The following is a 27209-nucleotide window of genomic DNA, read 5'->3' as shown; positions in this document are numbered from 1 at the left end:
AAATGACAATTTAAAAATTAGTTGCAATGTGTCTTGTTAGATTTAAAGCATACTCACAGTTATAAAACCAAAAAGTTCTTAGAAATAAATCTGCCAATAAATGACTCACTCGAAATCCAATAGAAATCTTTCCAAAATTTTTACGATCAACGATGGCAGTAATACGCAAGGCCAAACGATTTAGCCAATAATTTTTTCCGGAAAATAAGTATTTATCCCCCCCCCCAAGGTTTTAATAATAAAGGTATGGAATTTTACTACCAAACCTCCCGTTACACAACAGTCTAATCATAGCTAACCTACGGATTAAACATTTCTCCCCTTCAGATAATTTCACACCTTTTGTCCATTTTATGAGTCATAAAAGGTTTCAAATCGCAATAAAAGTGATACTTATTTTGATTCCCACAGCTTTACTGGGATTATCATGTAGTAGCAGTTGTAACCTGTGTTATATGTTTCCTGTCTTTAGAGAATTTTTTTATAACCAACTCCATGCCAGAAAAATCTTGAAATCAGACCTTCTACGACTTGTTAAAAGGCATAACAAATTCCATAATTCTAGATTTTAACGTAATTAAACGAATTTGATATTAATGAATTTTGAATTATGATTTTTGTAATTTGATAATTTGTACTAATAATTAATTTGTACTTTGATAATTTGTAATTTGTACGAATTGATAATTATAATTTGTACATAAATAATTTGTATTCTACTGAAATCCAAACTATTGAATATAATCTTTTAAAGTTTGTTGTCTAGTACTACTACCACAAGAGAAGAATCTGTGGAAATTTCGTGGCAATTAATTCAATAGTTCATTTTTCGTAAATTGAAAACTTTGCTTCTGTCTACAGAAATGATTATTTTATGTTTAAAATTGCTATTACTATTGAATAAAAATATTGCATATTTATTTATTTGTCTTTTCTTTGCCTTTAGCAATGTTTGATTAATTTTTTGTATCCTTCTTTAACAATTATTAATAGCTCACTGAGGAAGGGCAATTATACTTCTGCAGTTTTTAAAATCTTTTGAATAACTTGTAACTTTCGAAAATTTGGGAGAAATAAAAATCGTTTGGAATAACTGATATTTTCACTTTAATCTTATATCTTTTTTAAATAAACAATTCTTGTATATATGTTACCGTTAAAGTATATAATGCAGTTATTTCATAGAATACCTAGTTATTGCATGAAATAACTGATCGTGTCCGTTAAAGTGTGTAATATGTTATTAATTTGACACTTTAACTAGTTAGTCTATGAAATAACTAGGTGTTCTATAAATTAACTAATGAGAGACAGTTAAAGTGTAAAATAAACAATTTATCTAAAATGAAATTAAACTAATGATAGACAATTAAAATGAAAAAAAAAGCAATTTATCTAGTTTATGCAGTGTATAAATGGTATTTATGGAAACGTACCATAAAATCATTTTTTACAACAAGGATTACTAAAATGACACTTGGAATTACAAAGAACATTATTTCTAAAACAAAAACATTTTTATATCTAAAACAAACAAACAAAAACATAATTGAAGTAGGGGTGGAAGGTAAATGTATTTGTCGTGCGAGATATATGATATACAGGGTGTTTATAAAGTCCCGGACCCATTTTGATGTTTAATAACTCATAAAATAATAAAGATAGATTTAAATTAATAACATAAATGGTTAAATAGACTCAAAAAGTTTCTTGACCCTTGTCAATGAACTTCCACGTGTGCCCCCTTCGTCGCACGGAGAATATCAAGTCGATGGTCAATTTCACGCCAGGTAGCGACAAGCATGTCGGCATCCACAGAGCCATTTGCGCACTTTATGGCGATTAACAATGCCAGAATCATGAAAGGATGCTTCATCGGAGAACATTATGCTCTTCAGAAAATCAGCAGCATCTTCTATCCTCCTTAGCATATCTGTTGCAAAGGCCATCCTCCTAGGTCTATCGTTCGGTTATCAGTTTACATATCAAAATCACTTGTGCAAGGACGTCTGGAACGTTTCTTATCTTCGATACTTCCAATTTCTAGAAAATTCTTTTTCCACCGCAAGGTGCTGTTTTTGGATGGAGGATCTTTTTGGTAAATTCTTCTGAAATTTCTCTGTACTTGCACTATCGATTTCATTTCTATGAACCAACATAAAATCTGTGCTTTCTCTTGTGGTGTATGCATTCTCCTTAATATCCGCTCGAATAAAACATCACATACAAAAGTACTACATAGAACAAACACATCAAAAGTAAACATAACATTGCAATAGTTGCCAAAAACAAAAGAGAGAAAACTGCAATTAATAAGCAGACGGTATTTAGAAAAGTGCAGATATTTAGACTGGAAAATGAAATTATCTGAAATTAACCACACGCGCAGACGATATTTACAAAAGTAAAAATATTCAAACCTGAAAAGGAAAATATATGAGTTATTCCATCAATAAATGTCATAAGTGTGTTTATATCTTTATTATTTTATGAGTTATTAAACATCAAAATGGGTCCGGGACTTTATAAACACCCTGTAGATTATTTTACACTTCAACGAGCTGCAGATCGTTATTCTATGAAATAACTAGTTAAACCATGAAATACAAGAGAGTTTTACACTTTAACGGACACGATCAGTTATTTCATGGAATAACTAGGTATTCTATAAAATAACGGATTTCATACTTTAAAGGTAACATATATATTTATTTCGTTATCTAGGAAATGGCTTTAACGATTTGGATTAAATTTTATATTTAGATAAGATTTTGCTTTTTAAGTTTATCCATATAGGTGTCTTTCATGAAAATAAACCAATTTTACTCACAAAAAAAATTTTATATATATATATAACTAACTATTAGAATAAGCTTATTCAACCTCCGCTTCCAAGTGTGGGCAATGCAAGTTAGTGGTCAGGACAGCATAACTGAAGCGAGGGTTGCGGATCACCAATTCGAGTCGCGTTATTTGTTTTATTTGTTTCTTATGTATTTATATTTAATATTCTTGCTTTTTAAGTTTATCTATACAGATGCCTTTCCTGAAAAACCACAATTTTACTCACAAAAAAGCATTTTTTTATTACCAATTAAGTATGTTTTTAGAATGCACAAAAATTTTTCCACTCCGAGCTTACTAAAATAAAATAAATTGCGGTTTATTTAATTAATTTTTTTTTATTTCTTCAAGATAATTATTAAAAGTTATTTATAGGTTTCAAATTTTCAGTTTTTTTTTCTGTTCCGTTTGTTTCGAATAACATATTAAATTGAGTTCATTTATGATTTTTCTCTTTATATATATATATATATATATTCACAGTTATATACGTATGCATTGAGTGTTACGCATGCTTTGAGAATGCACAAAAATGATTCCACCCGAACTCAATAAAATAAAATAAATTGCGATTAATTTAATTATTTTTTTATTTCTTCAAGATAATTATTAAAATGTATTTCTAGGTTTCAAATTTTCTGGGGTTTTTTTTACATCTCAATTGCATTTATTACGCCATTAAAATTAAGTTGGTATTTATCTTTTTCTTTATAAGATTTGAATCAAACGATAAAAAAAAATATTGTATTCGGAATCAATTTCCAATTGCAAAAATAATGTATCCATTTCTTTTATATAGCTAAAGAAAAAACAAAAACCAAGAAAATTTATTGCAAGGAATTACAAATTAGGAAACGATTTCTTGCTTATCATTAAAAGAAAATAATTCTTTCACAGAAACAGAAACAAAATGGAAGCATAACATTGAATGTTAAGTGTAACATAACATGTGATCTATGCATTAAGAAGTCTTCTGTCTTCGGTACTCTTATCTGTGAGAAAGGACACTCCTCTTCACGCCTTCAAAAATTTCATGGGACATTCACTTCAATAATTTCTCAGATTATCTTCTCTCGAGACTACATTTATCTCAATCTGTTTTAACACTTAAACGCAGCTGGTTTTAGCCACCGCTAAAAGTAAAAAAGAACCACTCCTTTTTAGTACTAAGCACTTTTGAATTGATCAACAGTGAAATTTTATAACTCTTCTAACCAGCTGTATTTAGAGCAACCACGCAGTTTTGATTGCAGTTAACCTAAGTGGATTCATTATGATACAGATTGAAATTTCAAAACAGGTTTAAAATAAATTTAGAAACATAGCCAGGTTTCAGTTTTTCCCCCTTGCTTTAAAATTGAAAAATTTTAAATTTATCTTACAATTATCCGTATATGTTATTAATTATTTTAGTGGTTTAAGATATTTAATGTCAATGATTCAAAATGGGGAATATTATAAATTACTATCAAGAGATTATCTACAAATCATCGTTTAAACTTGATCAAGTTTAATTTATCTTATAGTTGTTGTTTTTTTAAATCTTATAGTTTCAAGATATTTTTGATTATTTCGGAAAAGCTTGAGAATCTATTGGGAAAAGTTAAAGGGCTAAAGTTATTTTCCCTTTATCAAATTTGGAAAATAAATTTAGAAAATTAAATAGATATAAAATTATATATCCAAACATCTATTACTAACCAAATAGAAATTAAAATATATTTTATACATTTTATTTTAAATAAATTATGACATACTTTTTAAAAATGTTTATATAAATTATTTTTTATATATTTATATCTATTTTGTATAAATATTTAATTTCTCATTAGTGACTTATCATTCTCATAAACTCAATTTAGAAGCAAACAGAGCAAGACAAAATACACATATTTGTATATACGCATAATACACAAATTTAAGTGGTAATACATAAGTTTATGTTTCATGCAGGAAAAAAATTATATGGTGAATATATGAATATCACATCCTGTTTTCTTAATTTGTAACATTTTAAAACTTCAATTTCTTGAAATTAATCTTTTAAATCTTTGGAGCATTTTTTTACAAGATCAGTTTAGTTTAGTTTAGTTATAATAATCTCTCATTTTTAAAGTAGAATTAGAACTATTTTAGGATGAACCTCATAATTTTAAAAAGTGATCAAATGATGAGGACGAGCTGACACCTTCCGCTCCAAATATCTGCACCACATCAATGAGAGAACATTTCCCTCCAATGTATTTAACATGTACCGAATCTGGTAAGATGTACCGATATAATGAAAAAAGGCTCGTACCAACAAAAAAAATTCATAAAAACCAATATATCAAATTAAAATCACAATTTAGAAAACTAAAAAAGGAATCTATTCACTAATTTAACACGTTCAAAATAATTCCTAAAAGAATTCTTCAAATTACAAAAAAAAAAAAAAAAAAAAAGGAAGAAAAAAAAAAGAAGTCATGAAAAGAAAGAAATCAGAAGTCATTTTATTCGAAAAAATGCGTCCTTCATTCATAAACCTACTTTGTTGATCAATCGTTTTAAGAACTTTTAGTCGCTGTTTCTTATGGCACTTGTCATGGACAAACTTGCTGACAAGTCGGCGATTTTAGCCGAAAGAGCGTCTCCTGTTTGCAGTAGCGCCACCTAGGGCCAGGAGTGCGTCTTAGCTACTCATTCGTCACATTCGCTTGCACAACCCCTTTTTATAGGAGGGCACATTCATACACCTTACAGATAGAACACAGATGAAGAACAACCATGCCCAAACCGCGACGCGCAGATGACACGCTACCTCTATGCCAGGACGCCGGGAAAACTTTGAAACTGTGAATTTTCAAGCTAACATCACAATTTAGAAATCTATAAATGAAGTTATTCATCAATTTAATATGTACAAAATAGTTGCAAAAAGAACTTTTTAAATTACAGAGGAAAAAAATTCAGAAATCATGATTTCAATCAAAAAGGTTTGTCCTTGATCTTTAAACTTTCATCGTTGACTGCTTTAAGAGCTCTTGGTAGAACAGATTTTTCAATGTATAATTCCACAGACAGTTCTTTTTTTTTCTCCCTTCAAGGATTTAATAGTCTCATTTTGAAATTATATGGGTTTGTTTTGTGATTGTATTCAGACGATGAGATGATGGAACTTCCTCATCTAAATTCTATGCAATACCTTTACGAAGATACTGATTGGTGAGAGATTTAACACACACCAATCTTCACTTACGATGGGTTTTTGATGGAATTCAAATTAAAACTTGCGGCCATCGAATAAAGAGGCTGAATTTACTAAGAAGAAACTTCTGTTCGGCATATTTCTGAAAAATAGTCTTTCATATTAGAGAAATTCTCTAGTTGATACTAATTCTTTTTAAGAGAATCTGGGAAATATTTAATTATTACACATTTTAAACCTAAACTTTTAAGAATAAATATTTTCAACGCCCGATATTTGATAGATGATGATTATAAATTGAACTTTATAAAATTGACCTTGGAAGGCTTTATCATCAAAATAAGTGGTATTATTCTCAAAATTTTTATTTGGCTCTGCAATCCATTATTTTGTTTGGCGATAATAATGGCATATTTAATTTTTACTTCATTGATAGTACATAGGATGCAACAGCAGCAAGTTTCTGTGTAAGGACAATACAGAAAACTATTGCATTTATAATTGTCTCTCTATAATCTCTACGAAGCTCATCTATTTTTATTTTAATCAACTTGGAGATACTTTTACTCCTTTTTTTTTTTTTAATCTTATCACTTTATGTGCAGTGACCATCTTTATTTTTAACGAGGGAAGAGAAGAAAAGGTAAACGTATCGCAGGAGGAACAGAAAATTGATCTAACTTTTCCACGACTTGAAATAGAGGTGGAAAAAACTTTCTGTTAGATATTAGTTGAAATTTCAGCCGCATTAATTTTAATGTCAAGGAGATTCTTTCCAAAGGTATCAAAGGTATGCAATTAAATGCATAAATATAGAGTATTTCACAGAATATTTGAAGTTCAAATCAGATTCATAAAGGAAATGTGTTTTACTGAAAAATCAAGAGGTTACAAATTAGTGGTTAAATAGAATGCATTAAAACATGGAGAAATTGCTAATTAGAAATGAAAGGCAATATTATAGAAAACATGAAGAGGTTCCAAATTAAATGACAAATTTTCCAAAATAAATAGAATTTATTTAGCAGAAGAATCAAGAGATTACAAGTTAAGAACATAAAAAGAAAGTATTTTATAGAAGCTTGTTGAGACTGCAAATTAGACGAATAAATAGAGTTCATTTTAGAGTAGAATCAAGATATCGCAAATTAAGCATAAAGCATAGAATATATATTACTGATGATCAAGAGGTTGCAAATAGTTACATGATTTTCATAATAGCGTTTTACTTGTGATAATTTTTTGATTGCCAAAATGTAATTCCTTAAATTCGACTGAAATCAACGGTGATTTCTATAGTGAAGATTAGCTATCATGAAATAAAAAAAACTTAAATTTCAAAGTAATAAAGTGTACAAAAAGCGATGGAAAACAAAAACTTTACATTATATTTTTACAAGATAACGTAAAGTACATTGTAACAATATAACATTATATAATGCGTTATATTTTACAATATAATGTAATTATATTTTTACATTATATTACTTTACATATATTTACCGATAACTTTACACAAAATTTCGAAACCAAAAATTTGACATCATATTTTTAAGCTGCTATTAATGTTCCTTTCTTATGATTATCTTTACCATCCATTTAAAAGGTTACAAGATTTTACAAACAAAGCAACATTCTTTCCTTTATTATTCACTTCATTTGAGTATATCTTTTTTTTGAAAGATTTTTTAAGATTTGCTCTAATGCAATTAAAAGCATTTTCCTGACCAATTTGAGTTTCCAAAAACCACATAACATAGCCGCTCAAAATCAACCACCAATCATCTTAATTAATGATACTATCTGCAACAAACCAAAGTTGAACGCTAATCCATTTCCCCTAATTATTTGATCAAATTATACCTTTGGGCGTAAGTTAACATTTCCAATGACATTCCAATAATCCATATTAATTAATTCGGGATGTCATTTCCCAAGTGGTGACCCCCTTCGCAATGAATAGCCCTCACGGAAAAGTCATCGAGCCAGCCCCAAATGAATATGCTCCATAACAGGTAGATTAATGGCTCTGAGTCATAAGACAGCTTTTCATCATTCAAACGAATTGTGTTCTCTATTGGTGGTTTTCCGGGGTCCCTTTGACAAGCAAATACATCACTCCACCCTCCGCCAACCCTAGGCTTCAATCAATAGTTATTAATACTGGGAACCCTACTTCAAAGATCTCCTGAGTTCTGCAGGAATCATCCATTGTTCCACAGCAGACGATATTTCCGAATGTTGCCATACAGGAGATTAATAAAGAGGTATTTGAAACATGGAATACCACCACAGCGGAAATGCCGGAACGAGTTCTTTAATCTTGGTCAAAAAATTGGCATGGAGCGTTTGGGTATTTTATCGGACTCTGGATATCAGACTATAAATATCATACATATATCTAGAGAGATATATGGATGTGAATTAAATTTTCGTGAGTGATTTACGAAGAAAGATTTTTATGGCAATGAAAAGAGTCGTGATTTAAATATTAATAATTATTAATGAAAATAATTAATAGGAAGGAATTTGAAATACGAAATACCATCACATCGGAAATGCCTTCAATCTTGATAAAAAAAAAAAAAAGGCATGTATCCAGTTTTTGGATATTTTATCGTACTTTGACTGTCAGACTGTAAACTCCATGTGTGTGTGTCTCAACAGATATGCGGATATAAATTAAATTTTTGTGATTAATTTGCGAAAACTCATAGTTATAACAGTGAAAAAAGTCAATTGAGGCTCAATAAAGATTATAAAGATAAGCGAAAGATTTCAATGAGGATTAATTTAAAACAAAGAATATCATTCAGAAGAAATGACATGACTAATTCTTCTTTGGTCATAAGATTGGTGTAATAGCATTTGATTACTTTATTATTTTATTGTCTAGTTGCAAAATAACACATTCAGACAGATACTGGACACCTATGGTATATTAGCGAGTGTATGATTCACATACAAAAAAAAGATTGTAATGAAAGAAACCATGATTTGAAGTTTATTAAAGGTTATAGATATAAATGGAAGAATACCACTCAGCAAAAATATCACAAATATATCTTGATCTTCTGTCAAAAGGTGGTATAATAGCATTTAGTTATTTTATTAAATTGTTTAATATCAAATTTCAAATATTTTATATCCTGACAGATATCTGGATTTCAATTAAACTTTTTTTCTCTACGAGTTATCAAAAAGGAATAAATAGGAAAAAGTAATGTACAAAAGATTAGTAAAGATTAAGGAGATTGTTCAAGGATATTAATGACAAGATTTTGAAATATGGAATGGCATCACAACAGAAATATGAATTGTTCTTTAATCTTGGTCAAAATGTTGATGTATTGTATTTGATTATTTTATTAAATTTTCATCATCAAATTGCAAATACGGTATATTCTAACGGATATTTGAAATATTTTAAACTGTCATGGGTGCGTGATTTATTAAAAAAAATTGACAAAGAAAAGAATCCTAATTTGAAGATTTTATAATGATCAAGTATATTAATTAAAGAAATTAATATTTATAAGGAAGGATTTAAAATAAGAAATAACATCGCAGCCCCAAAAAATTATGATGCCTTCTTTAACCTTCATCAAAAAGTTGGTTGCATTAAATATTTTATTGACTGATATATCTGGAGAGATATCTGGGTTTCAGATAAATTTTGGTAAGTGATTAATATAAAGGAAACAAGGTTATGATAAAAGACAGAGTCGTAATTTGAAGAAGGAATGCTGGAATCCAACTATTATTGAAAACCAGCCAAAACAAACAGAAAGACTTCAGGAATTAATACGGTTGCCAAAAAAGAAAAGAAAAAGAAACTCGTTCCAAAAGTGGGTTTTTCACCTTTCATAATTCTTTTAGAAGAGTAGTAGTTAATCGAATTGATATGTTGCAAAAAGTTTTCATAAATAACTAAGATATTTCTCAGGAGTATACTTGAAAGTAATAAACAAATATAACGATAAAGAAACTTTTAATTTACTAAAACTGGATATTCTTAATAGTTTTCTTTTTTTTTTCAGAAAGTGGGTGTTATAAAATCTTTCATGCAAATTATCAACAATTTTAATAATAATTTAATAAAAAGTTAAATACAGAAAATGAGATTCAAACTAGTGAAAATATGAAGGAGATGTACAAAAATTACTTTGTATTTTAATATATTAACAAATGCAAACAATTTTATTCGTTAATATTAATTTTCTACTCTTTTATTGCATTCTTAATTTAATGTTATTATAAAATGTTGTGATCAATGTTTTTTTCAAATTGTGCAATAGATGGCGTTCTCACTTCAAATTACTATATTATTTGACATTTTTTTTATAATATAAGAATATGTGACTATGATAGAAACGACTTTTTGAAAAATGCTATGAAATGCTCATTTTGAATTCTTTCAAAAAATTGATTTTAAAAAAACTCTATGGAGTAAAAATATATAAGTTAAAAATCAAAAATGTTTAGAAAAAAATTAAAACGGTTTCTCTTGGCTATAAAGGGATGTAAACAAAAATCTTTTTCTTATAAATTTATACAATTATTTGTTCAAAATTTTTCAGAGAATTTAAGAAATGTATTAAGTAGTTTCGAACTACGAAATAGGTGATATGTTTATCCAATCTTTAAATATTGGAATTTAGCTATAAATTATATGAAATTTTACAATTGTTTTTCACGGCATGAAGTATTAAAAAGACTTCAAAATCTTTTTAAATGAACATGAAGTATTTAAACTTTTTCTAGTTCAGGATCTATAGAACATACTGAGAAATTATTATACCAAATTTGAAAAAAAAATATGGGTTAAAGGTTAATTTACGAAGTTCTTAATAATATTTTAACGAAATTTAGGTTTTGAAAATAGAGCATTTAAAAGAACAAAATATGATTAAAACATATATTATACAAATATAAAATTGAAGGTAGATCAACAAATAACGGACATAGACACAAATTTCAAGTGTTTTTATAAAGAAAACTTTATAAATTTAAAATATTGAATTAAAAACTATTCGATATTTTCGCCAAATATCGTCATTTTAATGTAGTTACCTTATTCTATCATCATCGGAAACATACAATTCCACAAAATTTCGAAACTTCAGCGCGTCAGGAAATAAATGAAAAAAAAATGGTAGTAAAATTCCATGTTTACATACTTTATGAATTGAGACATGTAACATGAAATAATTTTAAAACTTGAAAAGGTTTGGTTAAATAAAAAAGAAATTAATATTTTTATAGCTGTCATTCATCAATCCAGAGAAAAAAACAATTACGATATTTATTTATAATAGAGGAAAATGCAGAAAATATCGGCAGGTGTCTTTTGCATTTTCTGTGCACCAATTAGTGGCGGAACAAAGGCAAGCTACAATAGGTGCAAAGGAAGGGTTCCAGAATAAAGAATTTAAATGTTCATTTATCATTTATAGATCAAATGATAAATTAATATTAAGAGACAATTAAATATTAGGAAGAAAAACTATATATCACTTTGGAATAAATAATTATCTAATTTTTCTAAAAACCAACCAATCACATTTTCTTTTGTATCTGTATGCTTATGTTTAATATAGGAAAAAAAATACTGAATTCAAAATGTTTTAATTATAAGATATTATTGATTAACTAATTATAAAAGTAAACTATTATGATAATTATTAATTAATTAATTTTGCTAAAAAAACGAGCCAATTACATTTTCTTTGTACAATGGAACCTTAACTTTTTCGATAATATCTATGTGTTTATGATTATGATAGGAAAAAAATGATGAATTCAAAGCGTCTCAGAATTATTGATTAACTAATTATAAAAGTAAACTAGTACAATAATTATTAAATAATAAATTGATTTTGGTAAAAAAAAACGGCCAATTACATTTTCTTTAATACGTTGGAACCTTAACTTTTTCGATAATATCTTATTGTTAAAAACTTTTATTGACTTTTTGCTTATGTTTAAGATAGAAAAACAAATAATGAATTCAATAAGTCTTAATTATAAGTAATTATTGATAAACTAATTATAAAAATAATAATTATTATTATTATTATGTATTTATAACAATTAAAAATATAGGATGGCAAGTTAAAATGTACAAGCCATATGAGTGATGCTTTCAGAGGGTCCCAAGTAATTCAGTCACAGTGGTTCACAAAAAAAGCTGAATTCGCCCTGTTCCCAATGATACTTTATTTTCGTTTAGCAATTAAAATGATTCCAAATTATAATCAGATTGCAATGCAAATGCAAATTGTAATTGTTTTATTATCATATTTTATACTTGAAAATTCAAAATATTGTATATATTGAATACAATATTTTAAATATTCAATATTTCAAAATATTGCAAATATTGAATATTTAAAATATTGTGCGTTCGAAACTTAAAAAAATGTAGTTAAATTTTTAAAAATTAAATAGTAGATTTTACAATGCCCTTTAGTATGAAATAACGTAAAACAAAATTAAAATAGATTAAAAGAGTTTCAAACTATAAATGCAATGCTGAAACTATACTGAAAATACACATTCAAAAATAGACAAAACATTTCAAGCACTAACTTTCCCCTTAAAGAATAATAAATATTACTTAAAATTTATTGCCTAAACCCTGACGGCTCAATTGCTAAGACGTTGCTTTCTTCTCCCGAAACTTCTTAACTTCTTTCAAAAATATGCAAATTAGAAACACTTGGCAACTAAACTGGGAACTAACTTACTCATAGCTTCTGTACCATCCCACACTGTTTAACTAAACAGACCAGCACCAACAATTCGAGAGTGGAGCCATGAATTGCTTCGCACCATCACGCAACACATTTAGAGGAGGAACCTCCAGCAACACGTCACAGAGGAACTTATGATCTGCCACTCCAGCAATTTGGCACGATCTTTCCGTGATTTTGGCCTCTTTAGAAAGTTCTCTAGGCAGAAGTTGCTGCTTGCTACACTCTTTTTTTTTCTTTTGTTTCTCCTTTCCCAACTGAAAATGATTAAGCTTTATGTGTCACGACAAAGACAGTATTTAAAGGTCTCCAGACGCCACCGTGGAATCTAAAATTCCTTTTGATAGATTATTGATGTCTATTGATTCGAAGTTCGATCCGTGGGTGTCTGAACTGTTCGGGTTTTTTTTGGCTGGAAAGATGTCAGTTTTTTTAAGGACGTCAAAGCCGTAATCGGCGATCTGTCAAACAAGTAGGGATTAAATGTTTCCTAGAATTCAATGCTTGGCTTTTTTTATGGAAAGGAAAAAGCTCTTTTATCGGTTTCTCATTTGTCAAAGAATTTTTTTATTGCCCCACCTCCCATGTCGTCGGGGGGGGGGGTAAAAAAGGGTCCAGGGGCACGTTTAATCAGTATAATTAAACTAGGGGATTAGAAAGGTGAACATATTGCTTCTATAAAGGATTTAAAAAATGAAGGTGACATGATAGTTTGTGACAAAGAATAAATAAATGCAAATTATTTCTTGTCTGCAAGTAAAAGTGTCTTGTTCCATTAAACAGAAAAATAATGATTTATTGCCTTACAATCATACGAACTTTTATAAGTATTTAAGAACTTAATAAGAGATTCGCCTATTCGAGATGCTAACAACTGTCTGTATTTTATCAGAAGAATGAGATATTTTGTTTCTAACTCTCTGAATAGCTGAGTTAAAAAAAAATTACTGTAATTAAAAAAATTAAATTCCTGTTTATCGCTTTATTTTATCAACAAGGACGTGTTTAAAGAGAGAAATAACTCTTTTTCTTTTGTCTTTATTGTTTACTAGTTCTTTTTCCTTTTGTTTTATCTTTTATCAGAATTTGCTAACTTCAAATGATTAATGTGCATGGAAATTGTGTCATTCTAGGAATTTATAAAATCTAATACTTGCTGATTTACACGCTTTTATATTCTATTTAAATGGCTGTTATATTAAGATGCAAATGTCTCTAGTAAAATTATTATCAAAGTTAAAAGAATATTTATCATTTTTAGGCCATAACCTGCAAAGATTTCTCTACACAACTTCTTCTCATAAAGGAAATACAAAGTACTGCTAGTTTCCAGTTTAGTTTTTTAATACAGTAAAAAGAATCGAACATATGCAGTTTGTACTGTTTGGATCCAAAATTTGAAAATTACCAAAATTTTGAATGACAAGACCACATAATAGCTTTCATTTATGAAACCTCACTTATTTTTTGCTGCATTATTGTAAAGGCAACAATAGACAGATCGACTGATTAAAACCTTTTAACGGAGCTCTGTAAGTTTTTTGGCCCAAAATGTGATTAAGATCTTCAACTCCATTAACAAAACCGTATACAAAGTTTCATTTATCTTGTTGTCCTCATTTTGAATTATCATATTAATCTGTTAGAAGATGAACATACAACCCCCAAACGGATTTCAATCAAAATTAGATAGTATCTGCTATCATGTAAAGATAACAATTCTTTCATCCTCTCTTTCTTCTTTATTTTTGAGCTATCATATTCGCACATAGTTCCAAAAACAATTTTTAGCGTGATAACGTTTAAAGATAAGCATACTATCTGCATATTGCTTTATGCAATGTATCTAAGAAAAAAAAATCTCTGAAAAGCCCCACAAAGCAACTTGTTTGACCTAGGGGCACCAGATTTACCATGTAGTTAGGTCATGGATAGCAGATATTGAATAAGAAAGAGGTATTTTTTTTCTTTTTCCTAAGAATCAAAGTTTATCAAAGAATCAAAATTTGAACTTTTCCCTTCATTAATATATCATACCATTTTTGTATCATTTTTTTAAATAATCCTTTCAATGCCATCAGTTTTATTTCCTATAATTCTTTCTAATATTTTTTATTTTTATTTTTAGGCGAGTTTTATTTTCAAAAGCATTTTTCATTATCTTCACCATTTATTTAGGCAATCACAATACATTAATAGATTGTTGGGATGTTAACATTACATTTTTTTACTAAACGTTATCGTTGTTGTATAGTTAAGAACACATTTTAAAAATTATTTATAGGCAAAACAAACTTAAAACACTATCATATTACTTTTTATTGAAATTAATTTTTGTTAATTTCTTCTTAAATACAATGAAGACGATTTGTAGACAAAGAAATGGGTAACTTAGATCTTTTGTATCATGCGCTCATTAGACGATATTACATACTTTTTTTCGTTATCGTTGTTATAAATGAGAGCGAATTTTTAAATATAGTATAAAGGCAGACAGATCAAGACGAAAACGTATTATGCTATGATGTTTCGGACTGGATGTCTAAAATTCCTTTAAAATGGTTTCTTTTCCTCGTATTTGCAGAGGTCTGAAAATTTGGAGATTCATTTAAAGCTCGTCAGCGAACTTTTTGCGACTGCAATGCTCCTTATTATTTAGTTAAAAAATGTAAAAGATGTGAAGTGGCAAACGATTAGATAAAAAAAATTAGTAATATAATAATTAAAAACTTGAGCTGGTAATGGAATCATTTTTAAGCATTTATAGTTTAAAGGTGAACTGATTGTTATTGTTCGCAAAATGTAAATATCGTATATAATATTCGCAAATAAACACTTTTCGTTACATTAATTATATATTGAATCATGGATTTTTTTTAAAAAAAATTATTAAAATAGGATAAATAACAGTAAAAAAAAGAGGGAAAAAATTTCAACCTTTTTAACATTACGACTATATGTTAAGTCATAATTAGAATAATTCAATAAGAATTTGCGTTAACGGAAGAAAAAAATAGCTAAATTAATTGCTTTGATAGACTATATTTTTACATAACGAAATGTTACTTAGTCACGGTTCAAAATTACGAAACCGTTCCAAATTATCCCTTCTGCTACTTTAAAACTAACGGTAAAATAATTAAATTAAACTAAACTTACAAAGCAATTTAGCAAAAATTGATATTGGCCATTTTCATGATGAGATTTCCTGTTTAAAGTAATCATTTGGATCCAAAACACATAGGAAAATTGAAATTATCTTTTTTCGGATTTTAAAACTTTCACTCAAAAACTCTTGTGAATAAAGGCTTTATTTTTGAGTGCTAATCTATTAATTCATCAAATCAAATTCTTCAGTCAAATTAATTAGAAATAATGCTAGTCAAAATAGATTTCTAAAAAAATATTAAGCGAAGTTTACTTCTATAAAACAATATATTTCCTTATTTTTATTTTATTTATTCATTTGTTTTGATTTGAGATATTTTATCTCAATTTGAATCAAATTTTGTTATAAAAGAATTTGATCAAAATAGAATTGTTTTATTATATAATAATCTAATTATAATAGAACTTAATTAACGAAAAATTGAATTTTTCAATAATTTTTCCTCTGATTGCTTGGATTTCCAGTAAATGTGTTAACATTGTAATATCATATGTAATTTGAATTTATTTTGGTTAATTCGAAATAAACACTAGAGTTTGTTAAAAAATTATTCTATTTCTGATTTGGTTTCATTTATTCAATCTGTAAATAAAAAATTTTTTCTCCTCATGGCATCAATGATTGTAGTAGAAAAAGTGCTAAAATTCTTATGTACTAAGAAGATTGTACAATCTAAAAGCGTTAAAAAAAATTCAACTTAATCAGTCTAAGAAAATGAAAAGGTTTCCTTTCCTTATAAACTTTTAACAACTACGTTCTGAATTGCACTGTTTATTTTTGAAATTTCTTTACACATTGATTGTACTCAAACTGTCGTATATGGTTTTTTTTTTTATGAAAATTACCACCTTATTTAATGAAATAATTTTTTATTAATATAATTTTATTTTAACTATCATTATTTTAGTAACTAAATGTTTACAACGTATTTCTAAAGAAAAAAATATTATTATTTAAAACTATTAAAAATTAAAAATAAATCTTTCTTAACATTTTTAGCTTAAAAATAATGAATTTCTTTTGGTGGTCTCGTTTTTCAAGACCAAAATCTCCTTAATTCCAATTTCTATTGTGGACCCACGGGCTTTATATTAGTTGAATTTCACTGTATTTTAAACAGTTTTATTATTATTTAATCATAACCTAATCATTTATTAATCGCAGCTTAATCATTTATTAATCATAGAGTAATCATTTATGAATCATATCCTAATCATTTATTAATCGCAGCTTAATCATTTATTAATCATAGAGTAATCATTTATGAATCATAACCTAATCATTTATTAATCACAGCCTAATCATTTATGAATCATAACCTAATCATTTATTAATCATAACCTAATCATTTATGAATCATAGCCTAATCATTTATGAATCATAACCTAATCATTTATTAATCACAACCTAATCATTTATTAATCATAATCTAATAATTTATTAATCGTAGCCTAGATTAATAAAAAATGTATTTTATATAATTCTTATGGTATGAATTCAATTAATATATATAACCTCACAAAACATACATCGAGATTAGGTACGAACACCATACAGTTTCATCTGAAGTTTATTTTTCTTATCTTTATACGATTTTCCGACCCAATCTCAAGATATATTTGTATTCTCATCTGAATAAATCACGACATTGATAATTGTCCTTACATCAGTTTTCCATAGCTTCAATGCTATATTTTGACCTGTTTACTGAAAATAAACGAAATTATGTTTGTTTGTTCAAATGTTTTTACAAAGGAAAGTGAACAGCTGTCCTGCTCACGCGATTCAAAAGGACATCTGCACTATGAGCATCACGACAACCACCTAGTCTGGAAAAAAATTCGAGCGGACAAATAAGAATCGCCCGGGTTAACCATTTTTCTTTAGCAGTTATCATTATGATGAGTCATGGCAAATGATTCAGGTCAATAGCAATATCGACAGGGAAGCAGACAAACTCCCCACCCACGCTTTAACACCTGTTTGCAGTTCATCACCTTTCGGATGGAGCTTTACAACCTGTTTTACGAGGATGGACTTGTCTGAATTTTACACAATACGCTGCATTCTTTTTTTATAATTGGTTATTCCATTATCAAACAGGGGGGATCGATTTTGGAAATTGATTTAAAGAATGGGTTAATATCAATTGTTTGGTTATTTGAAAGACATTCTGTGTTACAATAAAAAGGGGTTACAGTTAAGAAGATGTTTCTCTACTTTTCAGTATTTGAGACCAAAATTCTAAATAAATTTCGTTTACAAAGTCCTTGATGATTTTTGTTGTCGTTCAATGAATTTTGCATATTTCAGTAAGTAATTTCAAAATATCGTTTTCGTTACTTATCAAAATAATAGTTTTTTTTATTTAAAATTGAATTTTATTTAAATTGAAAATTTTCTTATTGTGTCTTCAGTGATAAAGGTGTCGAATTATTTGCACTTATTTGTGCCTTTCATTTTTGCTTCTCTCAAGGAGCCGTATCCTGTGATATAAATATTTATAATTGCTTTTGTTACAAACAATACCTAAAATAATAATCAAATTGAATACTGATTTACATTTGCGAAATGTAGCTTATTTCTTTTACAGTAGTTAGTCATCATTTTCAACTGCATTCTCAATCGAGATAAATTTAGAAATTTATGAAAATTTCAGAAAACGAATAATTCAGGAATTAATTTCAAGATTTAATAATTGGCCGTTGTAATTTACTTATGAATAACTATGCAATTATTTATTTTTCAAAAAAGGGTTAAACTATATTTATTTGTCTCTCGGTTTATTCGAGTTGAAAAATTTTGTGGTCAAAGTGTATATTTATTAGAAAGTTTTTTAAGCCCATAAAGCCTTAATAATTCACAAATTAAGATTATATTGATGTAATAAATTTTAAAGTAATATTTTTTTATTTTAATTCAATATAGTTTTCTGGACTGCTTTTGCTTATCAGGGCCGGATTAAGCTCTGTAAGTTTATTTGGGCAATGCAGATTTCTCCTACTTTCCCTCCCGAAACAAATTTCAAAACCACATATTTTTTTACTGATTGTAATTTATTCTTTAATTAATCAGCTTATATAAGTAGTAAATAAAAAATATTATGTCATACTGAAACAACAAAATACGTAATCGCAGGCCATCGACAAAAAAAATTAATTTTAGAATTCAGGGTGTAAATTTTGTTAGTTTAAATTGAAAATAAATTTAAATAAAACAATAAACAAATTATAAAAAAATGTAACATTTTTTTTAAATTTTTTAATACAAAGTTTGCCAGAGTTACTGCCTTATAAGTTAGTGCCAACTGCAAAAGAAGAAAAAAGAGACCATATTGAATTGCAAGTGAATTCAAGAATAAGAAAAAGTTCCGAAGAGTATTTTTCTGAAGTTCAATTCAAATTAGTTCGATTATAAGGCTTTTTTTTAATGAAATGTAAACAAGAAATTAGAGTACCTTGAAAATACCTCGAAAAAAGATTTTACATCTTAAGATTCCTCTAAAGTCATGAAGTCTCTCTAGGCAGTTGACTAGTTTGTTTATGTGATTATCCAGATATATTCTCTACTAGTAATAAAAAATATATCAGATTAGAAATTTTGGAACACACATCAAAGTTATTTTAATGTATCCCGAATGACACGATATAACTTAAGATTTAATATCTCTATCTTAAAAATTAATAGGAAAAACTTAATAGAATTCATTGCTAAGTCTTTGAGCAACATATTACTTTAATCCCGACCGAGTTAATCGCCGCCTTGTCTAAGCATATTGAGTGGTATGGATTATTATCATCGCAAAAGCGGAGAATAGAACCTATAGAATCTTTAGAAACATGATCGATACAACCGTATTCATTGTTCTCCAAGAATAAGTGTACATTCCCTCAAAGTGACATGTTCCACCATTAAAGTGACAGTTATTCTACCAGATAGCATTAATATACTTACCAAGGATGTGAGAAACTTATAAGGCGGTTTCTTATTCAAGTATTTGTGGAGATCAAGGTGGGACTTATCACAATATAGGTTTTCAGTTGTATAGCTTTGAGGAAATAAAATTAACAAAATGTTGTAAGGGGATTCAGTCCGAAATGTTACAATTTCAAACGCACATCGATACATAAATAATGTTGCTGTCCTATTTTCAAGAACTGAAAGAAAGGTTTAACTCTATCCTTTTGCCAGAGCAAAATACTGTTACTGTTTAGTGACAAGAATAGTATATTGTTAAAGTAAAGTAAAAAAGAGAAAAACGTTCCACGCTTAAGAAAATGAATAAAATATAGTTTTAAACTAAAAAAATGAATAAGAAAAAGTTTTAAACTTAAGAAAATGAATAAAATAAACATATAATAACTTGTCCGTTGGGAAAAAAATAATCATATTAAACGAAGTGAATTGGATGATCGTTTAGTTCTTTTAATGCATATTTAATACGTCACAAAAATTAATGCCAATATGACTAATTTAAACTTTATTAATGAATGATTGAAACATGTTTTAAAAACAGGATCTTCAGAGCATCATGATAAATATTTGAAATAATAACTTTAAAATCTGAAATAGATTTCCATTTAAATTAAATTTTTTAAAGAAAAATATATTACACCAAAATATATAAAAGTATACCACCATTTATTGCAATATCTAGATGGGGCTTCAACAAAAATATTACTTGCAAAAAAATGTTAAATGCATTTTTCAATAAAATTTATGATTCACTTTTGGCATCCAAATCTATAATAAAACAGCCTTTTAGAGTTAAGCAATCCTGATGTTTCAAATTCTATTTTAAGATTTCTCAATATATAGGGTGTTCATTAATTATTGTCGGGGTTTCCGTACCTCATAACTTTCAAATAAAAAATATTACACAAAAACCGTATTACGTATTCGTAAATTACAACTCAAAGAATTTTACGTGGCAACAATGCGATCTTAGCGCATTTGCAGTCTGGGTAATTATGACGTCATAAATAAAAATGGTGACCGTGCAAGAAAAAGCAATGTGTGTATTGTGGTTTTTCGAAACTAAATCAGTCATAACTACTCAACGTCGCTTCAGGACCACGTACAAGAAAGATCCTCCTTCGGATAATTCTATCAGACGCTGGTTAACACAATTTCAGGAAACTGGTAGCGTTCTACACCGAAAGGGAGCGTGAAGACCGAGCACATACGACGATATGGAACGTTCTCCATAATTGCCTTCAACTGAATGCCTACAAAGTGCAAATTGTGCAAGCTTTACATTTTAATATCATTAATAAAATTCTTTGAGTTGTAATTTACGAATATGTAATCAGTTTTTGCGTAATATTTTTTATTCGAAAGTTATGAGGTACGGAAACCCCAACAATAATTAATGAACACCCTATATTCTAAATTGGGAAATAGTTAAAATCCAAAATTAAAAAAAGGGGCGGGGGCAGAAAACAATCAGGAGTTAAAAGTCAAATATTTCTACTAAAAAAAAACTGATAATGCTCTCAATTTTTCATCTTAAAATATGTAGCTTTGAATTAAAATCTTTTCATCTAAAATACAAGAAAAAAAATAATTTTCAATTTCCATGACATGCGAGCATTAACGGATGCATTTTCTTTTAATGATTTAAGTTTCTATCAAAAGGGCATAAACAAAAAAATTAAGCACTCGTCAGAAACTTACAAATGTCTTCATTTAAATATTGTTAATCGGAACACGTATGACTCGTCCTTAAACATGACCTGGATACGTGACAGAAAACGCGTACAAACCGAATGCATGAATGATGAAATCCACCTTTCACATAGCGTAACTCAGAATGCGTAGTAGTAAGTAGTATTGACGTACAATGTGTGGAAAAAAAAAACGCTGTAATCATATTAAAACTAACATTTGGAGCTGTCGTAGCTGACAGCAAGCGCATACTGAATTTTTCGTTCCGCATTTGCAGTATACATCTGTTTATTAAAATTAGTTTACCATTTGCACCTGCTTAAAATAAATTTCAGTTTATCTATCGTACGTGATATCGCCATTTTATTTGAATGTCTGAAGGTTAAACAATTTTGTTTCAAACTTGAAAAAAAAAATGCATTGAGAGATGGATTTCGTTTTATTCTAATAATATTATTTTATTTTGTTTCTATTTTTAGAAGAACAAGTACACCTGCTAAGTGAAATGGAAAATGTGACTTTCTCGCACGGGTACTGAATTCGCAAAAAATCGAGATTATAAAAATAAAACTATTTAGCGATAAAATTTCTTTCAAAATTATACTCTTTTATCTGCTAAAATTGCTTCTGAAATTTCCAGTTTTCCGTTTGAAAAGTATACGGAGAAAAAGTATTGTAATCGTAAAAAAAAAAAATTGAACCACAAAATTTTAACATTTTTCCTTTTTATCATGTATTGCATTATTATGTATGAATCTTTGAAAGCAGATGCGTTTTTAAAAGGTTGACCTGCTTTTACCAGTATTGCTTTATTATTACGTAAGCTTCTTTGACAGCAGATACGTTTTTAAAAGGTGGACGTAAAACTATGGCATAATAGCTATTGTTTTCAAGGAATGTAATTTTTTAGAGGGAAATTAAATAATTTGATTTTTATAATATATTCAAAAAAACTTCACTCGCGTTCAATAACAGTTTTGATAAAAGTATTTTCTCTTTCCCTCAGTGGGGAAATATCACTCCATTCATTCTTAAGTGGGAAACATTGAAGGATTTGACTCCTGTTCTAAAATTAATTCATTATGAAATTGTTTTATGATCTCAGAAATTAGAAAATAGCAGTTTCTGTTTACAAAAATATTGTTTTCATAAAAATTCTATATAAATTAATCTGTTTAAGAATTTATTGGTAAATAGTTTATCATTTGGAAATCGCATTGCGACGGAAACGCTCGTTACACAACTTCCAAACTTGGCATTCCTTTTTGTGAGAACATGATGTTGTTTTGGATAGGGGCTTTTGAAGCTCGAAATCGTGTAGGCAATGAATAAAACATAAATGGCAATTTTAATTTTCAATTTTTTCTATCCTGGCCAAAACATTTTGGGGCTCTCGTAAAGTGGTTTAAACTGGTTTATGGCTTAATTAACTGGTTTATAACATTATTTGGCTTAATTAAGACAAATAATGTCTTAAAAATAATAATGTCCTCACACGATAACTTGAAATTTGTGATCGTAGATTTCTTTTTTATTTAAATTTATCTCCAATTTGTTTATATTTACTTTCCTCAAATTGAAAAACCCTTTTTTGAATTTCGGTGTCTATCTGTCTGAGAGAATAAAAAGGCAATGAATTCATAGGAGGAAATTTGATGCTTTGAAAATATGGTGCAAAACTTAGGCAACGATCCAATAAATTTTGGACAGAATAATCCATCCACAGGATTTTTGTCTGTCTGCTCGTTCACATAATGTGAACACTAAATGCTCAAAAATAAAAGCAACTGGCCGATTTTTCTTTTTGCGTGTGGTTTTAAAATTAGAATTATAGATCCATATCAAATTTTGGTCCAAATTTATTAAAGAATTCCTTTATTTGGTAAATTTGGACCAAAATTTGATATTGAACTATAATATAGAATTTAATTCAGAAACATAACAAGCATAGTCTCATCGCTGATGATAAACAATTTAATGCATTAACAAGTAGTCTTGAACGATCACTAAAAATTCACAACGCACTTCAAGCGAACTGAAAAATGTCTTTAACCTTGGAATATCCAAAATATAAGGTTGGAAATTTCAATATGGTAATTATGCAATTTTAACTGAATTGTAGTTCTTCTATGTAGTTATCAATATTGTTTCCATTGAAGTGGAAGTCATAAAATACCTGATGCAAGAGCAGTTCTGCCGATAGCTTGAATGGAATTATGTTTAATTTTAGCATATTATGAAACCTTTCGTTAGAGAAATAAATGAAAGTGTTCTTTCCTTAATTAAAGGGGTTAACACTCGAAAAGAGCAATCCCCCACTCAGCCTCAGAAAGAAAAAAAAATAATAACGGCTACTATCAAACTCTGCCAGAATGCTATGAATCTATAACATTGCTCCCCTGAGTAATTAGTCTCATAGTAGAGAAAAGAATTTTACAGATATTTTAATGAATGCTGATTGGATACCACATCGATAATTCCCTGCTTTGGCTATGAATTTGGCGACAAAGATTAAGGTTCCCAAAAATACAAGAATTAATAGGACTCGAGATTAGCTGTTTTTCTAGAAGGCTCTGTGTCTTGTCGAAGAACCTATCCAAACTGTTTTGAAGTAGTTTTGAAGCGAGTTAGTCTAGTGAATTCTTTGTTCGGAATGTTGATCTAGAGTGAGCTCTCTAGCTGCATTCTGAACCCTATCGTGCTCTCGTCGCTGTTTAATAATGATTTTTCTGCTTGCATATGTATTATTGATTTCTCAAAGTTTCTGTGTATGTTTCTGCTGGGTTTTATTACCTGCGTTTCGTGTTTTCTAATGAAATAATGTGCTATCAAGTTTATTGAACTGCTCAACGTACAACTTCTGGACTAGTCAAGTAACATTTCACTCTCACCTTAATTTCAAGGACGATTCTTAAAGCAATAGATCGAACTATCAACCGAATTATCAACAAAATTAATACTACATTATGTATTGTGCGTCTTTTACAACGTTTGAAACAAAATGCATACGATCCCATTGACCATCTCGAAGAGATTTAAACATTTCAATTTAATACCAATGTTGAATAGGTTGTATACAAATGACTGACATTAGAAAAAATTACATCGTTCTTTCATATAGAAAAGGAGTCCCCCCCCCCTTCTGCCCTCCTAAATTATTTAGAAATAGCATTCCTTCGAACAATAAAGCAACTTCTTTGGTGTAACATTTCACAATGAAAGTTACCATACTTAAAAAATCAAAAGAAACTTAAAAAATGCCAATCAAGACTCAACCGATAACTCTGCATCCAAACAGAAAATGCTTGTTTATACAACTATGATTAGGCCTTTCATCAATTAGGTATCTTTCTCCCAATGTAAGTGGTGGTAAAAACCCACATTAAAGAACTTGAAATCTTTCAAAATATAACATGTCAAATTAGTACCAAATTTAACATTAGTGCATCTGTAAGCATATCTTTAATTTGCAACAACCAAAATAAAACCTGAAACCTTTCAAAGTAAAACAGCAATTCAAATCAGCAACACTGCTGACACTAGTTCTGCTGCAAAAATACATTCATTTTGCAAAAATTACTGCATAAATGATCTTTCCAAATATACTTTGGTAAATTCGACAATAGTGATAATGAAGTATTCAAGGAAATCAAATCCTACTAAGTCAATCATCCTTTGAATAAAAGACAAAGCAGAAGACTCACTGTTTTGGTACCGAGTTATTTACCCAAATTTAAATCTACTGAGACCTGATGTCTCACTATAGCAAACCAAACTGCTGATATAAAATCAGTATATAGTCTATAGTATTTAAAACTAATTTCCACTTCATATTTCTTCCTCTTTTTCCCCCCTCCCCCTCACATTTCTAATATTCTACAACTGTATTTTTCCTTATTATTTGTCATTTTATTTCTATTCAAATTAAAATGGTACATCCATATTTATTGGATAACTATATCTGCAATGCCATTTTTTTAACTGCCGTAGTAATTAAAAATTTTTGAATTCAAGAACTTTTCGACACATTTACACATGGCCAGAACTGCGATAAGCTGGATGAAAAAAAATCTCATTGTGACTTTGCTCAAAATTGTAGATTTGCATCGAATATTGGTTCTAGTGGAAACAAAAAAGAAGAATAAATGTGAGTATGTGACCTTTATACTAAAACTAAAGATCAGTATCAAACTGCAGGCCATTCAAAGTAAAGAGCAATTACCACTAAATGAAACCTACTTCTTAAGTCAAACATTGTTAAATTCTTCTAAACATTTTAAAATCAAATACTGAAAACCCTTCTACATCTTAGGTCAAACATTATTAAACTCTTCTACATCTTAGATCAAACATTATTAAACTCTTCTACATCTTAGGTCAAACATTATTAAACTCTTCTACATCTTAGGTCAAACATTATTAAACTCTTCTACATCTTAGGTCAAACATTATAAAACTCTTCTAGATCTTAGGTCAAACATTATTAAATTCTTTTAGATCTTAGGTCACACATTACTAAACTCTTCTATATCTTAGGTCAAACATCATTAAACTCTTCTACATCTTAAGTCAAACATCATTAAACTCTTCTACATCTTAAGTCAAACATTATTAAACTCTTCTACATCTTAGGTCAAACATTATTAAACTCTTCTACATCTTAGGTCAAACATTATAAAACTCTTCTAGATCTTAGGTCAAACATTATTAAATTCTTTTAGATCTTAGGTCACACATTACTAAACTCTTCTATATCTTAGGTCAAACATCTCGAAAGTTGAAAAGCAGAAGTTCTACGCCTGAACTAATGCACAAATCTTCCTAAAAGAATCAAATCAGTTATCAAAAGCGTATGAATTGTGCACATTACCAAATATCTAATAGCACTTCGTCTTATGTGGTGTTTAACTTCACTTCCTTTTTGTTGATGCGTTTTTGATTCAACAGTGAAATTGGTGTAACGCAATTTGGGGATCTTATGTCACCATACAAAGTAGCATTTTAACTGAATTGTGGCATTAGAGGTAAAATAATTCAGCATGTGAGTTTTTTTTTCTTTGTATGCTACATACCTTAGCTTGCTTTGTTTATAGAATGCAAGAGAAAAACTGGGTGTAATAAAATCAAAAAACAAAAATGTATTATAGCATTATCAAGGGAAAGGATAATATAAACAAAATTTTTATTTCTTTGCTTTTAACAACGGAATAAAAACTCATAAATAAACGATGAAAGCGGCTTGAATTTCAATGTAGCTATGAAAAAGTATTGCTGTCAATTTTGCATAAAAATATTATTTTAAAAAATTGTAAAAAGCAAGGGAAATTATACGACAGTTAAATTGATATCATCAAAAAAAAATTTTCTTAATTTTTAAATGGCTTAAAAAAACTGTATATGTAATAATAATTTCGCGGGTTATTGCGACAAATTTTGAATTAATTAAAGTTTCAAAAAATAACACTGAGATACATATTCTCTTTTCCCAAATTATGTATGCGCATTATTTGGTAGATTTAGGTTAAAAATGTACCTTGTAGATCGCCAACATGCAAATTTTTCTTTATTATCAATATAGGTAAAGAAA

General features: G+C 28.4%; 1 protein-coding gene across 2 annotated transcripts in view; it reads right to left on the bottom strand.

Moving 5' to 3' along the window:
• LOC129968547 (protein Wnt-5b-like) overlaps positions 1–27209 on the bottom strand; it is a 678623-nt gene that overhangs the window by 189381 nt on the left and 462033 nt on the right. The window contains exon 1 of one of the 2 annotated variants that reach the window (XM_056082547.1): positions 12781–12840. The exons of the other annotated variant lie outside the window; for it this stretch is intronic. The gene's annotated coding sequence lies outside the window, so the exon portion shown is untranslated. Of the gene's footprint in view, positions 1–12780; positions 12841–27209 lie in introns of those variants that run through there. 2 annotated transcript variants of the gene reach the window in all.

Source organism: Argiope bruennichi, chromosome 5 (genome assembly GCF_947563725.1).
Source record: "Argiope bruennichi chromosome 5, qqArgBrue1.1, whole genome shotgun sequence".
NCBI classification, from domain to species: domain Eukaryota; kingdom Metazoa; phylum Arthropoda; class Arachnida; order Araneae; family Araneidae; genus Argiope; species Argiope bruennichi.
The sequence above is the reverse complement of the archived record's forward strand: the minus strand, read 5'-3'. Positions and strand labels throughout refer to the sequence as shown.